Raw genomic sequence first — 14982 nt, 5'->3', positions numbered from 1 at the left:
CTATAGATTTTGATACCCAAAGTGATAAACCTATGGGTTCTAAGAGGAGAGTTAGAAAAGAATTTGTCTAAAAGTTTCAAAACGAAACCGATGCTTCAACCTTGGTTGTCTCCTCCAAATATGACGACATCTTTCTTTGATTCGGCCTTCTCGTTGTTAGCCTTTCTTTCTTTTTTTTCTCTACTTCTCTTTTTTTTTTTTTCTAACGTGAAAAACCTTTTAACAATATAACCTTATGTGTATATTTATACACATTAATACCATAATCATATTCCTAGTATGATTACCCAAATAAAAATAAAAATAACCGTAAATAAAATATATACACATATATTATATTATATATATATAATTATTTATTTTATATATATATATCTATATATATATTCCTCACACAATAAAAATAAATAATATATATTGCCAATTCAAATCCTCCTCCATGTAGGACTCTAGTTATATTAATATACATGACGCATATAAATATAAATAAATAAATAATATATATTGCCAATTCAAATCCTCCTCCATGTAGGACTCCAACTATATTAATATACATAAAACATATAAATATATATATATATATATATATATATATATAATATATATTTATAAATTTTTTTTAACTATACTTACCATATATATGCATAAAGTCCTATACATATATATTTACTATAAATATATAATTCTCTCTCTCTCTCTATATATACATATGTATATATATATATATAGTCATGCATAAATTCATGGGCCTTTAAACCATCCCAAATCCTTTTGAGGCTTCCCTCTCCAGCCTAAGACCCAAATCCTTTGGTCCAAATAATTCAAGCCTAATCCATTAAATTTAATTAATTAATTAAATAAATAAACACTTAATTAATATTAAAAGAACTAAATACATGTAGCACATAATTAAACAATAATTAACAACCAAGTTATACCATACAAATAAAAATCAATACGCCAACAAATCAATCAACAATCAAGCGCATCATCATACCAATAAATCAAATAAACAAGTAAACAAATAATTAATTTAAAATAAATAAATTCATTTAAAGGCAATTAATTTAATTAAATAATTCTTTAAAATAAAGGGGTATTACATATGTCTTTGACCTGCAATGAAGTGGCTCACAAATTGCTTTCTCAGTTCTTCGAAGGTATTGATGGTTCCTGGCTTCAGCTTATTGAACCAAACTCTTACTGATCCCTTAAGTGTAGTGGGAAAAGCTCAGCACATGATTGCATCTGGCACGGCGTGCAAATGCATAAGAGCTTGAAAGGTCTCCAGGTGATCGAGGGGATCTTTGGTCCAATCGAAGCTTTCGAATGAGGGCATCCTGAACTTGCTAGGCAGGGGGCATTTTATAATGGCGGGGCTAAATGGCAGGTTGGTAATCTACACCAGGTCATCTATGGCGGCATGACCTTTCCCTTTCATAGCCTGCATTACATCTTCTATTTTCGCCTTGAGATCCTTGATCTGTAGGTCGAAATAAGTAACTTTCTCTGTCTTTTCCTTAACACAGAAGGTTGTGCCTGTTTAAGACTGGGGATTTCGCGGAGGCGGGGAAGGAGATTCTCTGTGTCAGGTTCTGACTTGGCTTTGTTCTGCCTCAAACTTGTGAGAAGGATTGTTTTCTTGGTCCTCCTCGTGTTGTCCGCCATCATTCAGATTGGGAGGACATGGGTCGGACAATTCTTGTTGAGGTGGTGGTCCTGCTAGGATAAGATATCGCAGGATCTCTGCATTTTGTTGGATCAACTGGTCCATACTCTGACGTAGAATTTGGACCTGTAGTTCTAACGCTGCAAGCCGTTCCTGCTCATTCAGGACGTCTGGGTGCTCACCCAACCCTTTTCTTTGACTGGATCCCTGCAATGATATTTCTGTTCCAGTTACCATACCGGACGGCAAGTGCATATACCCAACCAAGTAATTGATTTAAAGGAATTGTCGTTTCCCACAGACGGCGCCAACTGTTGAGGGTGAAATCCACACGGTCCGATATGATACCGTTTTCCTGCAAAGAAGAGAGTAGAAGATGAATGAATCTTGACGGCACCGGTGCGGTACCTGCCAAGAGCTCTCCGACGATCAAGTCAGTCACCGGAGGTCTACAAGAAAAGCAGGAATTTAATAATAGTTTTTTGTCGTACCTTATTCCTGAATCGTATTCCTCTTTATCGTCACTTCCCTTATTCTTGATAAGGGATATCATAATCATTATCCCTTGGAACTTATCCTATGGAAATCTTATCCTTGATAAGATTTGTCATTATCCCATGGAACTTATCCAATGGAAATTGTTATCCTTGATAACGAAATATTATCTTTCAAAAGTATAAGAGATCTGGCAGCTGGTCAACACTTAGTTACTATAAGAGAGAATATTAAATATTGTTGTATATTTCATCATATATATATATATGTGTGTGTGTGTGTGTGTATGTATGTATCATCTTTGTAAAGAGAGAGTTTCATCGTGCACAAAATGAGCCATCATTTTTTTATTTTTTTATCACCTCCCACAACAAGACTGACGCCCTACAAGGTTAACAAAAACCTTAAGCTTTAAAGGGTATCAAAAATAATGGGAGTGCTAGCACCAACAAGATATTAAATTACATTAGAGCCCAAGATAAGATGTTCAAGGAGGACCACACAAATAAAGACTTTGTAAACTAAGCCCATAGGCTTTGCCTACCTAAGAAAAAAGTCAAAGTGGTGGGCCATAAACATACTGTGAATCCGCACGTGCCTATGGTCTGCCTGACCCCACCAATAAGCGTGCAAGAGATGCATCGGCAACAACAAAGCCACACACGCAGTCAAACACGTCGCCGGCCAGTGAACCCTAACCTCCGACTAGCCTAATAACGTCCGAAGGTGAAAAACTCAGTCAGAGGCATCCCACAACTGGGAGATCACTATCATCCGCATCACCCAATAGCGACTCCATATTCTATACAACTGCATACAAAGCCCCAAACCCTACCCCCGAAAATAAGCCAAACCGAAGAGCTTTGTAAAAAACTCAACAAACAGGCTTGCCGTCGGGAACCTCCACCCCAAGCCAGCATATCAGAACACTGGATGTCCTTGAGTCGATCACCATCTAGCGGGACAGAAATAAAACTGCAGATTAGAACAAACATTAGAATTAAACAGCAAATACAGAAAAGGAGAGCAATACCCGGATCAAAAGGAAAGCTCGGCATAAATCGGGTATCTATTCCACCAAGGCGCAAAAACCCCAATTTTACAAGCCTCATCTCACATGTGCCCCTCCGTCCTGACAACTAACAAGGTCTACGGACTGGAGAAGAGAGGGAAACCTTCGCGTAGAAACCACACCATCTTGGAGACATCTCCAAACTCTGATGAACAAAGGATCTCGACTTAGCGAGGAGCATGTTGAAACTCGGTTCAACGTCTCTCACGGAACCTCCCTCTCCCTCTAAAACGATGGAATCACGATATCGCTGAACTTGATGTTGATAAGTGAGAAGCGCTGTCGAAACCACATGATCTGAGTGAGAATCGCCGTCAAAACCACACTCTCAGATGGGAAATAGGGAAGGAGAGAAAAGAAAGAAAAGAGGCCCTTAATAAGTTAGAGCTTAGTAATGAGCCATCATTTAATCACATTGAGAAAGATTTTTCTAGAGAGAGATTTTGGAGAGTGGGAGAATATACAACATACAAGAGAATTCATCAAATATTGTAAACAAAGAGTATTCATCAAAGTTTAGAAGCATGCGGAATATTGTAAAAATGTATAAAGTGGGAGATGATTGTATAGAATTGATTTTCATCGTTGGTTAGATTGCATCATAGCCGCTCATTAGGGATGGTGTCTATAAATAAAGTGTAGGAATCATTTGTAGCCTTAACTCCCAAATAGGAGAGAAGGCTGAAAAAATAACGATCTTGTCAAAAAAAGAAAAGAAAAGAAATAAACATAAATAAATTAATAAATAAAACTTAAACTTACGTTGTACGTGTTGCGGACGTTAACATGAAGAACCGGATAAAACTAATCCTAAGAGACTCAAGAGAAACTGCAGATCTCCCACAGTAGGATCCAATGGCTTCTCTGCTTCGTCATCACGAAATGATACAATCCGTGGCTCTTTACACGGATCTGCAGTGCATATAAAGACGTACATCGCCAGAAAATATCTATCATGACTTTGTGGAGGTTTTCGGGGAAAATCTTTTAATCAACTAAAGGATTTCTCTCATGCCTATTAATTGATTCCTGCATCTAAGTCCCAAACTTCAAATTCTAAAATAATTCCACATAGCAATGACATACCCACACTCACGTCACTCCACCAATGTATATGACAAAGACAAACCAGCATCAGTTGAAATCTAATAAAAAAAATTGAAAAACAAACAAACAAAAATTGCCCTATAGATATGTTATCCGGTCCAACACCCTTGTTTTTACCCATTTTTTAAAATGTGTCATCTACATTATTATAAATTTAATTTATTCATTGCTCACAACTGTTTCTCTAGTATATACCCCATTTATCAATTGTTTAAAGTAAACCATTTCTTAACTTCATATATATATATATATATATATATATTTCTCTTAATCTTTACACACAAAAAGGACAAAATGACATTCTACACATTTTGAAATCAAAGGGTTGTTTTTCGCAATTTTCCTTGACAGATTGAAATCAAGGTTAAGGTTGGTTAATGGTTGCCCATTTAAGCCCACAATTAGACCTAATTGGAGAATTAGAGTCAAATTTAAACACGAAAATAACGTAAATACAGGAAAGCAGGAATTCTTATTATGAAAATGTATCATGCCAACGATATTCACGAAAATAAAGAAGAAAGTATAGCTCAAATAGGAAAGTATAACGTAAATACAGGAAAGCAGGAATTATTATTATGTAAATGTATCATACCCAGATGAGAACGATCTTCTGGAGAGGGAAATCGCATAACCCTGTAGAGAGAGAAAGCTTCAGAATCACCCAACTGTTTTCGCTGACAGAGACGACGAGAGGAGAGAGAGAGTTTGCTTCTCCAGAAATAAAATTAAAAAAAAAGAAAAAAAGAAAAAAAAAAGGTAGTTGAGCTCCTAAGAAGTATGTTGCAATAACACTCTGAAAAAATTGGATTTCAAATTTTCAAAAATTATGTTGCAACTTGAAATTTTGAATTTAAAAATTAATATAAAATTTTAAAAACAAAAATATTAACGGCTTCAAATTAGTGATTTTTTTAACTAATTTTTTTTTTTTCCTTCCAAATTTGTGATTTCTTTTATGATTAATGTTTATGTGCAAAAAAAAAAAAAAAAAAAAAAAAAAATCCTCATAAAATGTGCAAATGCCCCCTTCCTGCTGTTTACAAAATCCCCTTGCATTTTTTTAATTTGTGCAACTAAGAACAAATCATAATTTTAACAATGAAATTACTAAATTACCTTTACTTTATCATTAACAAAAAAATAATAAAACAAAAACAAAAGACCAATTGTCAAAATTACCCTTAAAATAATAACAAACCAAAAATCCACATATTCTGTATTCCTTATGCTAGAGCATAAACAAATCTCAGACACATTCTGTAGATGAACTTCTGAGCTAAATTATTGAAAACAACAACCTAGTTGATGGATCAATGTTTCTTGAAATGGGGATCCAAATTTTGATTGGAAGTCCTCTTGAAAATTAGAAATCTGTAAACTGTGAACCATCTTGAACACAACTCTTTGAAATCTAAATGAACCTATTTTTCCTCAAATGGTTTTTTGCTAAATTTATCAATAAAATCTATGGAAGCTCTTATCTAACTGTGAGAGAGAGAGAGAGAGAGAGAGAAAATCAATCTGAAAAGATAGAGACTCTGACCAACAGAGAGAAAAAAAATATATTTAGAGAGAGACGGTCCCTAACAAAAAAATAATTAAAAATAAATTTTGAGAGACATCGTCCCTAACAAAAAAAATTTAGGGGGAGAGAAATTTTGAAGAGAAGAAAAATTATAAAGAGAGGTTTTCTTGGACATGTGTTGAAGCATATCCAAACAAATCCATTATGTGTTTAGATATATACAAAATTGGTAGGGGCATTCTTGTCATCCAAAAAGGATACCTTTGGATTTTCATAAAAATATGACATTACTAACTGCTATTTTTCAACCAATTTATTTAGTAGAGGGCAATTTCCTCCCAAGATTCATAATGCAAGGATTTATATGCAATTTTTTTTCAAGTGAAGGTGTTTTTTGCACATTTTTTTGCAATTTATAGTAACCATGTTAAAAGATTGAAATAATAGTATGTATTTAATTTTGGATTTATTATATCTATATATATATATTATGGCATTGGAATAATATGTACGATCACCTAGGATTTTGTTAATACAAAACTAATAATTTAAAGGAAATTTTTTTTTTTTTTTCCCTGGCAATAGAAACGCCGAACGGCATCTACAAGAAACAAAACAACTACACACAAACCATAACCAAAGCTCTAATACCATATAAACTTGAAAGGAAGAAATATAGAATAATTTTTTTCTCTGTATTAGCACATTATTGACAAGTTTACACGGGTTTTCTTTAAAAGAAATAATACACGCACATAACTAACTGGCCTAATTAATAATTTCCTAATTTACAATATTTGACCAATATTCTATTTACAGCAAATATCCTCCAAATATTATATTTACAGCTAATAATATTTGGTAGTATTACTACCGAATTTTTCCTTTCCAACATTCCCCCTCAAGCTAGTTTGAAGATATCCTCCATAGCCAGCTTGCCAATTAGACTGTCGAACTGTCTTGTAGGAAGTCCTTTTGTAAGCACATCTGCAACTTGCTCGATAGTAGGAATTTACGGCATACAGATCAATCATTTTTCGAGCTTTTCCTTGATGAAGTGTTTGTCTACCTCCACGTGTTTTGTTCTGTCATGAAGCACTGGATTGTGAGCGATCGAAATAGCAGCTTTATTGTCACAGTACAATTTCATAGGCAACGGATTAGAGACCTTTAATTCATCCAATAGTCTCTTAATCCATAACACCTCACAAATTCCACGAGCAACTGATCTAAACTCGGTCTCTGCGCTGCTTATTGCTACTACATTCTGTTTTTTACTCCGCCAGGTGACAAGGTTACCTCCAACAAAGGTGCAGTAGCCAGAAGTTGATCGTCTATTAATAGCACTCCCAGCCCAATCTGCATAAGTATAGGCTTCAACTTGCAAATGCCCACGGTTTTTTAACAGTAGACCGCTTCCAGGGGTCCCCTTTAGGTATCTGAGAATTCTGTAGACTGCATCAAAGTGTTCTCGTCCAGGTGAATGCATGAACTGGCTAACCATGTTGACTGCAAAAGCTCTATCTGGACGTGTATGCGACAAATAGATCAATCTTCCAACAAGTCTTTGATGCTGCTTTCTATTCATAACTTTTTCATCTTTAAAAGGCTGCAGCTTAAGGTTGGGCTAAATGGGAGTCTCGACTGGTTTACATCCTAGCAGACCTGTCTCACTAAGTAAATCAAGAAAATATTTACGTTGATTCACAAATAAACCTTATTTGGATATAGCAAACTTCATTCATAGAAAGTATTTTAATACACCCAAATCCTTGATCTCAAAGTCAACTGCAAGTCTCTTTTTCAATCTCTCCAATTCTTCAGTGTCATTACCTGTCATGACTATATCATCCACATAGACAATTAACACTGCAACCTTGCCTTCTCTACTGTGTTTATAGAACATGGTATGGTTAGATTGGCTCTGACAGTAGCCACAATTCTTCACAGCTCTCCCAAATCTTTCAAACCAAGCTCTAGGGGACTGTTTGAGACCATATAAAGATTTTTTCAGTCTACAAACTTTATTAGGTCTTAATTTTCCCTCAAACCCAGGTGGTAGATTCATAAAGACCTCCTTCTCAAGATCTCCATTTAAAAAGGCATTTTTTACATCTAACTGGTGTAATGGCCAGCTGAAATTCACAGCCAAAGATAACAAAATTCTGATCGAGTTTATCTTGGCTACAGGAGCAAAAGTTTCCTGATAATCAATTTCATAGGTGTGACGGCCCTGGTTTTTAGGCCAGTGCGTCCTATGATAACCGAACATAAATCCAATAATGAATCCCGAATGCGGAAGTAAAAGGTGAAACAATGGTCTTTAGAGTTACTACACCTTTATAAAAATACAAATGTGATCCTCAATGAGGTCACGAAACCCAAAGAATGCAAATGCGGAAACGATATCTCAAAAACAGACAAGAATGAACTTAGGGGCAAAATGGTTATTTCATAGAGAAATGGATGCTAGAAAGCATACCATTGGAAAGACAACGAAAAATTAATAAAAATGGACTCAAGAATGACTTGATTTGGAGTCCGAACGAAGAAGATATCAAGTCTTGAAGTTAAGGAAAGAAAACCCATTTCCGGTTCAAACCAAATCCTAACACTACCTCACTAAAACTTGAATAACTTGAGTTACAAATGGAATCTGAAGCTCTAATTTATACCATTGGAAAGTTTATTTCGACACAGTCAGTTTAGACTTAAGAACGGACTAATTCAAAGTTAAAACGAGGGAGATACGATGACCCGAAATTGGAGGTGCAGAGCCCAGAAGCAAGGCAGGCACCCGCCTAAAACCCGCAGGCGCCCGCCCAAATGGGCAGAACCGTGGGAAATGTGCGAGGCCCCGCCGGTCCCTTGCGGGCCCCCGCCAGGTGCCCCCTCGAGCCTTATTTGACGGTGCGCGGGCTTGGTTTCAAGGCTATAGGTGCTTCCTAATTGATCCGAACGAGTTTCTAAACATTCTTTAACCCCATGCAAGCATAAAAAACATGCTAAATCAAAATGAAGCTTTGAATCATATCCCAATACATAGATTTTTGCTTAAATTTTCATAAACAACATATGAAAATAAAGTAGCATACATGGCACATAAGTATCTTTGGCCCTTGGCCTTATTACATATTCATCCCAAGAGTAACAAATGGTGCACTTAAGTGCATATTACATAGCTTAGACAATAAATACAAGTTTTAATAAAATACACCAAAAAGGATTATGATATGCTAACAATGCCTATTCAATGTCACCAAAAATACTCCAAGAATTCTAGCAAGTCTAAAAGTGTTGTGCATCCCACAATGAAGCTTCTTTACTTGAAAAACATCCGGTAACTTCGGGGTGAGTAAACAAGTTTACTCGTAGGGAATGAGTATGCATAAGTTTAACTTATTAAAAAGTTTTAAATTCAATAGAATTTAGTCCATGCTACTAAAATGACATTAGAACTTTTAACATAGCACAATGAGATACAATATCACAAGGTTATCAAGTTTGGAAATTAAAGAGTGAAATCAAACTAAGATGAATACTTGGATATCGCCCGGACTAAAACCGTACTCTTGAGATCACTTCAGGGCTATTAACCCATGGGTACCTTCCCCTAATACACGCTATAGTATAGGAAGCTCTCTATCTCCCGTACTAGAACCAAGTCCTAGCATGTCATGTTCTTGATGATATCCCAAGTTTCCAAAATCAATAAATAGAGTAATAAGTCATGATATGTGATAAAACACAACAAGTGCCATGGATTACATGACTAAATCATTAGATTAACATGATTTCTCTAGATTTCAAGAGTTGTCCAAATGATTCCAATTTAAGATATAACAAGGAGTAATTCATGGCCATGCCATATATTAAATCAAAAATGAAATACAAGCATGGTACAATTAATTAGAATTTAAATCAACTTAAATCAATTAATCCTCTAGACTTAAAAGCTCATTTAAATCATGCCAAATTACTACACAACAAAGATCAAGTTATGGCCATGTTATATATCAAGTCTAAAGTGAATTATATACAAGTTACAATTAATCATTTATTTCTTATTTCAATACAAGACACGCATACAACTTGGATATCACTACAAGAACATTTAAATCACTTGGAAAATAAATTATAACACCCCCTACCTCAATAGAGAATTGTATCTTTATAAACCAAAGCAACCAAGCTCTAAATGGGAAGCCAGACTAGGGTTTTATAGAGGAGAATGAGAGGAATATAAAGTATTCCAAGCTTATAGGTCTAAGGTGAGTGGAAGGGCATCAAAATGAAGCTTAAAACCTTGAATCAAGCTTTACTCTAATGGTGGCCAAGTTATGGTCCTTGAGAGGAAAGAGATGAAATGAGTAAAATGAGATAAAACCCTAAGTTAATGTGGTGGGATTCTCCACTCACTAGGTGCTCTTGCACTATCTCACACACACACACTTGTAAGACTAAAGGTGAGTCATACACTTGTCATGAATCTAAGGCTTTTTCCTATGCTTAATCCTAAGTCTACACTTGTCATTCATCTAAGACAATAAGTGCTCCAATTCTAGGCCAACAAATGGGTGAATCTCCACCCTTCATGTGTCATCATCCAAGGCTCCCATGGATAATCAATGAGGGGGCTACAAGTGGGCTAATGAGAGTGTGACACTTGTCACACTTTTTCGTAAATTGCAAAAAGGTTCTTTTTGAAAATATCTTTCAAATTTAATTGCAAAATGGTCCCTAAGACGAAAAATAATTACTTTATTTAATTACATAAAAAATCCCTCAAGTTTAGAATAATTACCAAAAGTCATGTATTCATGCAATTTACAAGAAAAGTAAACATTTGATATGCTTTTCTACAAAAGTAAAAATGTAGATATCATGAAATTTAAATATCATAGATGTATGCAAAGCCGGAATTAAATCCGAACACAAAAAGTGAGGTTATGTAAGAAAAAATGAAAAACGAGAAGAGGACGAAATAGGGAAAAAGACGAAAAAAGAAAATTACTGAAAAAAAGAAAGGAAGTAAAATGACCGGTTCATTACAACAGGTCTGAATGAACCCTTTTGCTACTAGTCTTGCTACTATTATTGTCCACTTCGTAAACTGTAACTCGCAATAGTCACAGTTTACGAAGTGGACAACAAAAATGGAACGAAGAGAGTATTAAAATTGTTTTAGAAGAACATAACTTGAAGATATAATAAAAAGTGCTTACGCTCCATAAGGAGGCATTAGATGACAATATTAAAAAGCCCTCTTTTGGAACATGGTTGATGAATTGATACAATTTATATCTAACCATTAAATTATATTCTTAGGCGGTAATTTTAATGGACATGTAGGCATCAATAAAATAGAATGTACATAAATTGATGGAGAATATACATAAATTGATGGAGGATATGATTTTGGAGAGTGAAATGACACAGGAAAAACAAGTTTAGGCTTTGCAAAAACATATAACTTACATATAACCACACATGGATCTATGATGGACTCAGTAGGGGAAATTGCCCCACTGAAAATCTTTCCTTTTGTTATTTTACCTATTAATTTTGATTTTTAAAATTTTATACTTTCAAAATGTTGAGTTTGTCCCACTAAAATTAGAGAAAAACTCTACTATTATCCCGACAAAATTTTTTTGATTAAAGGTTGCCTCCTCTCACATACTTTTCCCCTGAATATAATTAACATTTTCTTTGAAAAAAGAAAGAGAACTTCGTAACATTTGAAAGTGGAATAAGTAAAACAAAAATTGAGTGATTCTTAAGAGAGCCTCACAAACCAACATTGCATATTAATTGTAGACATATAAATCAAAGAGTTTGGTATAAAATGCATAAAAAAAATGTCGGCGAAAAGATTTGAAAGGTATTGTTTGATAAAATTGAAAATTAAGTACTGAAGGTTTTAAGAGATGAATTTTAAGTGTTGATGGTTTTAAGAGCTGAATTTTAAGTACTCAAGTTTTTAAGTGATAATTAAAAAATAAATATTTTTTTCATATCCTTTAAAATTTTGAGAGCTTGATATATTAATAGCCATGTACAAGTTGGGTCTTTTTTTAATAATTAAACCCTGTCAAAAATTGTATCCAAATAGACTTAACATTCCATTAAAAGATGTAAAAAGTCAAAATTGTCCTTCAATATTTTATTAATTTAAAATTTAAAATATCAAAACTCTTAAATGACACTTTTACACATATTATGGACTCATTACACCTCACCAGTCACCACCCACACACTCTCTAACCCCTTAACTACTCCATAAAAAACTCTAACCCTAACCCTAACCCTACCCTCTATCTCTCTTATTTCTTAATCGAGATTTACATATATAAATGTATATTTTATATATATATATATATATGCATGTATATTCTAAACCCAAAAATCAGACCACATCCGGACGCCACCACCATCACCAGTCCGCCACCACAACATTATATAAATAAATCGATAACCATCCCCGTTCCACAGCCCGCCACCACCACTTCACAGCCCACGATGTATGACGATACTTCAATTTCCTACCATACTGAAATTAAAATTCACCAATAAAGAGGAATTGGAATTTACTTGATATTTAAAGTGGGAGAAAAATACATTTATAAATTAGTAAAGAATCAAGATGGATCAACTAAAAGCTTAAATCAAATTAAATGCATTAACAACAGATTACACAATACTATTCAAAAAGAGTGATATATTAACTAAATGGAAAAAATTAGAAAAAATATTTATTAAATGAGGAATACTCTAAAGAAGAGGTAGAAGGGAACGAATTTTAAAGTAAGAATCATAAATAAAATCACTGAGGTAGAGAGGACACACTTAAGAAATTAATATATATATATATATATATATATATATATATATATTATTTCATTTTGTTAATTTAACTCTTTAATCTCCAAAACACAATAAAATAATTATGTTATTTCCTTTATTTCTAAACACACAATTCAATTCCTAGTCCTTTTCCGATTCTAATTTAAAATCCCAATCGGACATGGTTCCCTCTCCAAATTTGATTTTAAATCCAAAAGGATTGATTCCATATCCTCCTTCCTCTATTTTGTATTTTATGTAAATAAAAAATAAAAAATAAAAATTCCTCTATTTTAAAGCTATTCTGTAGGGGTATTCAGGAGGAACAAATTAACTTTTTGTTACCTGTTCATTCTTTATAAAACATTTGACAGATTCTAGGGTTTTCTGGAGGATCAAATCAGAAGAATTGAAAGGCGGTTGAAGATGTCATTGCTTGCTAAAATCAGTATTTCTCTCCCCCCTAAAATTCCCTGTCGTATTAATTGTGCTTCAATTTTCACTAATTTTGGTTTTTTACATCAGTTTCCATCCCGGTGGCTGCTGTTGCTACTTATGGTTCCGGTACGCTAATTGCTAGTTGGTATGGTTTCACTCTCTTGTTCACATCTCCATTTGACTACTTCATACCTTGAATTAACACTTGTTCTCATACAATGCTCATATTTTGTGTATCTAAGAATTGTTTTGGAAGTAGTATTTTGTATAATGTGTCTTATATCTTAATTTGTTTTGATTACACTTTGGCTTACAGTAGATATGGGGTGTGGATTAATCCGTTCAACTTCAATGATCGGTTTGTCTTATTCCCTTAAATTTTTTACTCGTTTTCTACTAAGTGGATAGATCATAGATGTCGATGAAACCATTACTTAATTTAATGTTCATGATCCTGGAGCTGTCATTGTAATATTTTGAATCTATTTTGTGGTTGATGTCTTTGGCAATCTGATACTTGAAATTTTGAATGTAATGGCGAGCTTAAGGATATTAAGAATGATCTGACTCGAACTTCATACCAAACATGCATGCGTGACCTATTCTTTACCACACCAACCCATCTCTGTCGAAAAACCACTCCAACCCTAAATCGCCACAATCTGTACACCATTAACAGCACCAGTGACCACCAGTTGACATAGATAGCAGTGGGAGGTTCAATTTACTTCCTTTATAATTGTTTTATGTTTGTCAATTTTAATAGAATTAATATATTTTAGTTTTTTTTGTATTTGCTGCTACTATGGTTACTGTCTAATTGGTCTTAATAACAATTAATAATATTAATTGGGCAGTATTTGTAATTGCTACTTCTTTTGACCCCCAAATATTTTTTTTTTTTTTTTTTTTTTTTTTTTTTCAGATACGTTCGTGATCAGTTAATGAAGTCTGATCTGCTAAAATTTGATGATGAAGACGCAGAATATTATGGACGGGAGGTTCACCGGCAAATAAAGGCTTGGGAGGCTGCAAAGAAAAAAATCGAGGCCGAGGAATTGCTTGCAAGTACAGCTTAAGTTTGACAGTCTGTGTGGAAGACTAGTAGTATTTGTTTTATTTGGCTTTAAAATTTATTAATTATATAGATATGAATGCTATCAGCTAATGTGAGACTAGTAGTAGTACCATTAAGTCTAAATGAGAATGCTTGCAAGTTGCAGTTGATTAGCTTATGGGGAACCAGTAGCATGACTTTCTTTTGGTGAACTTTAATGAGTTTGTTCCAAGGGACCAAATGGCCCAGCTTAATTGCTTTAACTTCTAATAATAATAATAATAATAATAATAATAATAATAATAATGAGTTTGTGTTAGAAAGTGTGATATTCTTAGATTTTTGAATGCGGGTTGGTCAGGCCCACGCCCGAATACTCGGGGATATCAAAAACAAATCGGTAATAAACGAACACAGAATAAATAAAATCTTGAAAATAAACTAAAATGATAACCCAATAATAAAATATCATAATAAATTTTCATTCATTAATAAACTCTTCTGATACAACTGATCCTCCAAATAATACAACTCATGAATCCATACTATGTGGACCCCTAGAAAATCCAAACTGAACAATTGACAGTAATAACTGTCTACAACCGAAGAACGAAGCATAAAAGAACCTCCTAAGTAGAATCGGAAGAATGAAATAGACTGATCTCTGCTCAGCACGAACAACCTCTATTCCTGACGAACACCTGAAAAATAATGGTGAGTCAGGCCCACAAACAAGTTCTACTCTACTACAGTCCAAACAGAGATTCGAT

The 14982-nt window shown here is 34.1% G+C and overlaps 1 long non-coding RNA gene across 1 annotated transcript; it reads left to right on the top strand.

Moving 5' to 3' along the window:
• Positions 1–12980: 12980 nt before the first annotated feature.
• On the top strand, positions 12981–14451 carry LOC132267510 (uncharacterized). Its single transcript, XR_009469015.1, has 3 exons — positions 12981–13165; positions 13243–13300; positions 14081–14451. It is a non-coding gene; the product is annotated as an uncharacterized LOC132267510 (long non-coding RNA).
• The last annotated feature ends 531 nt before the right edge of the window (positions 14452–14982 follow it).

The sequence above is a fragment of the Cornus florida genome, unplaced genomic scaffold (genome assembly GCF_030987335.1).
Source record: "Cornus florida cultivar Cherokee Brave unplaced genomic scaffold, ASM3098733v1 CherokeeBrave_3.0.0_Hap2_Chr07, whole genome shotgun sequence".
NCBI classification, from domain to species: Eukaryota; Viridiplantae; Streptophyta; class Magnoliopsida; order Cornales; family Cornaceae; genus Cornus; species Cornus florida.
Note: the sequence above shows the minus strand (reverse complement) of the source record. Positions and strands in the feature narration are given on the sequence as shown.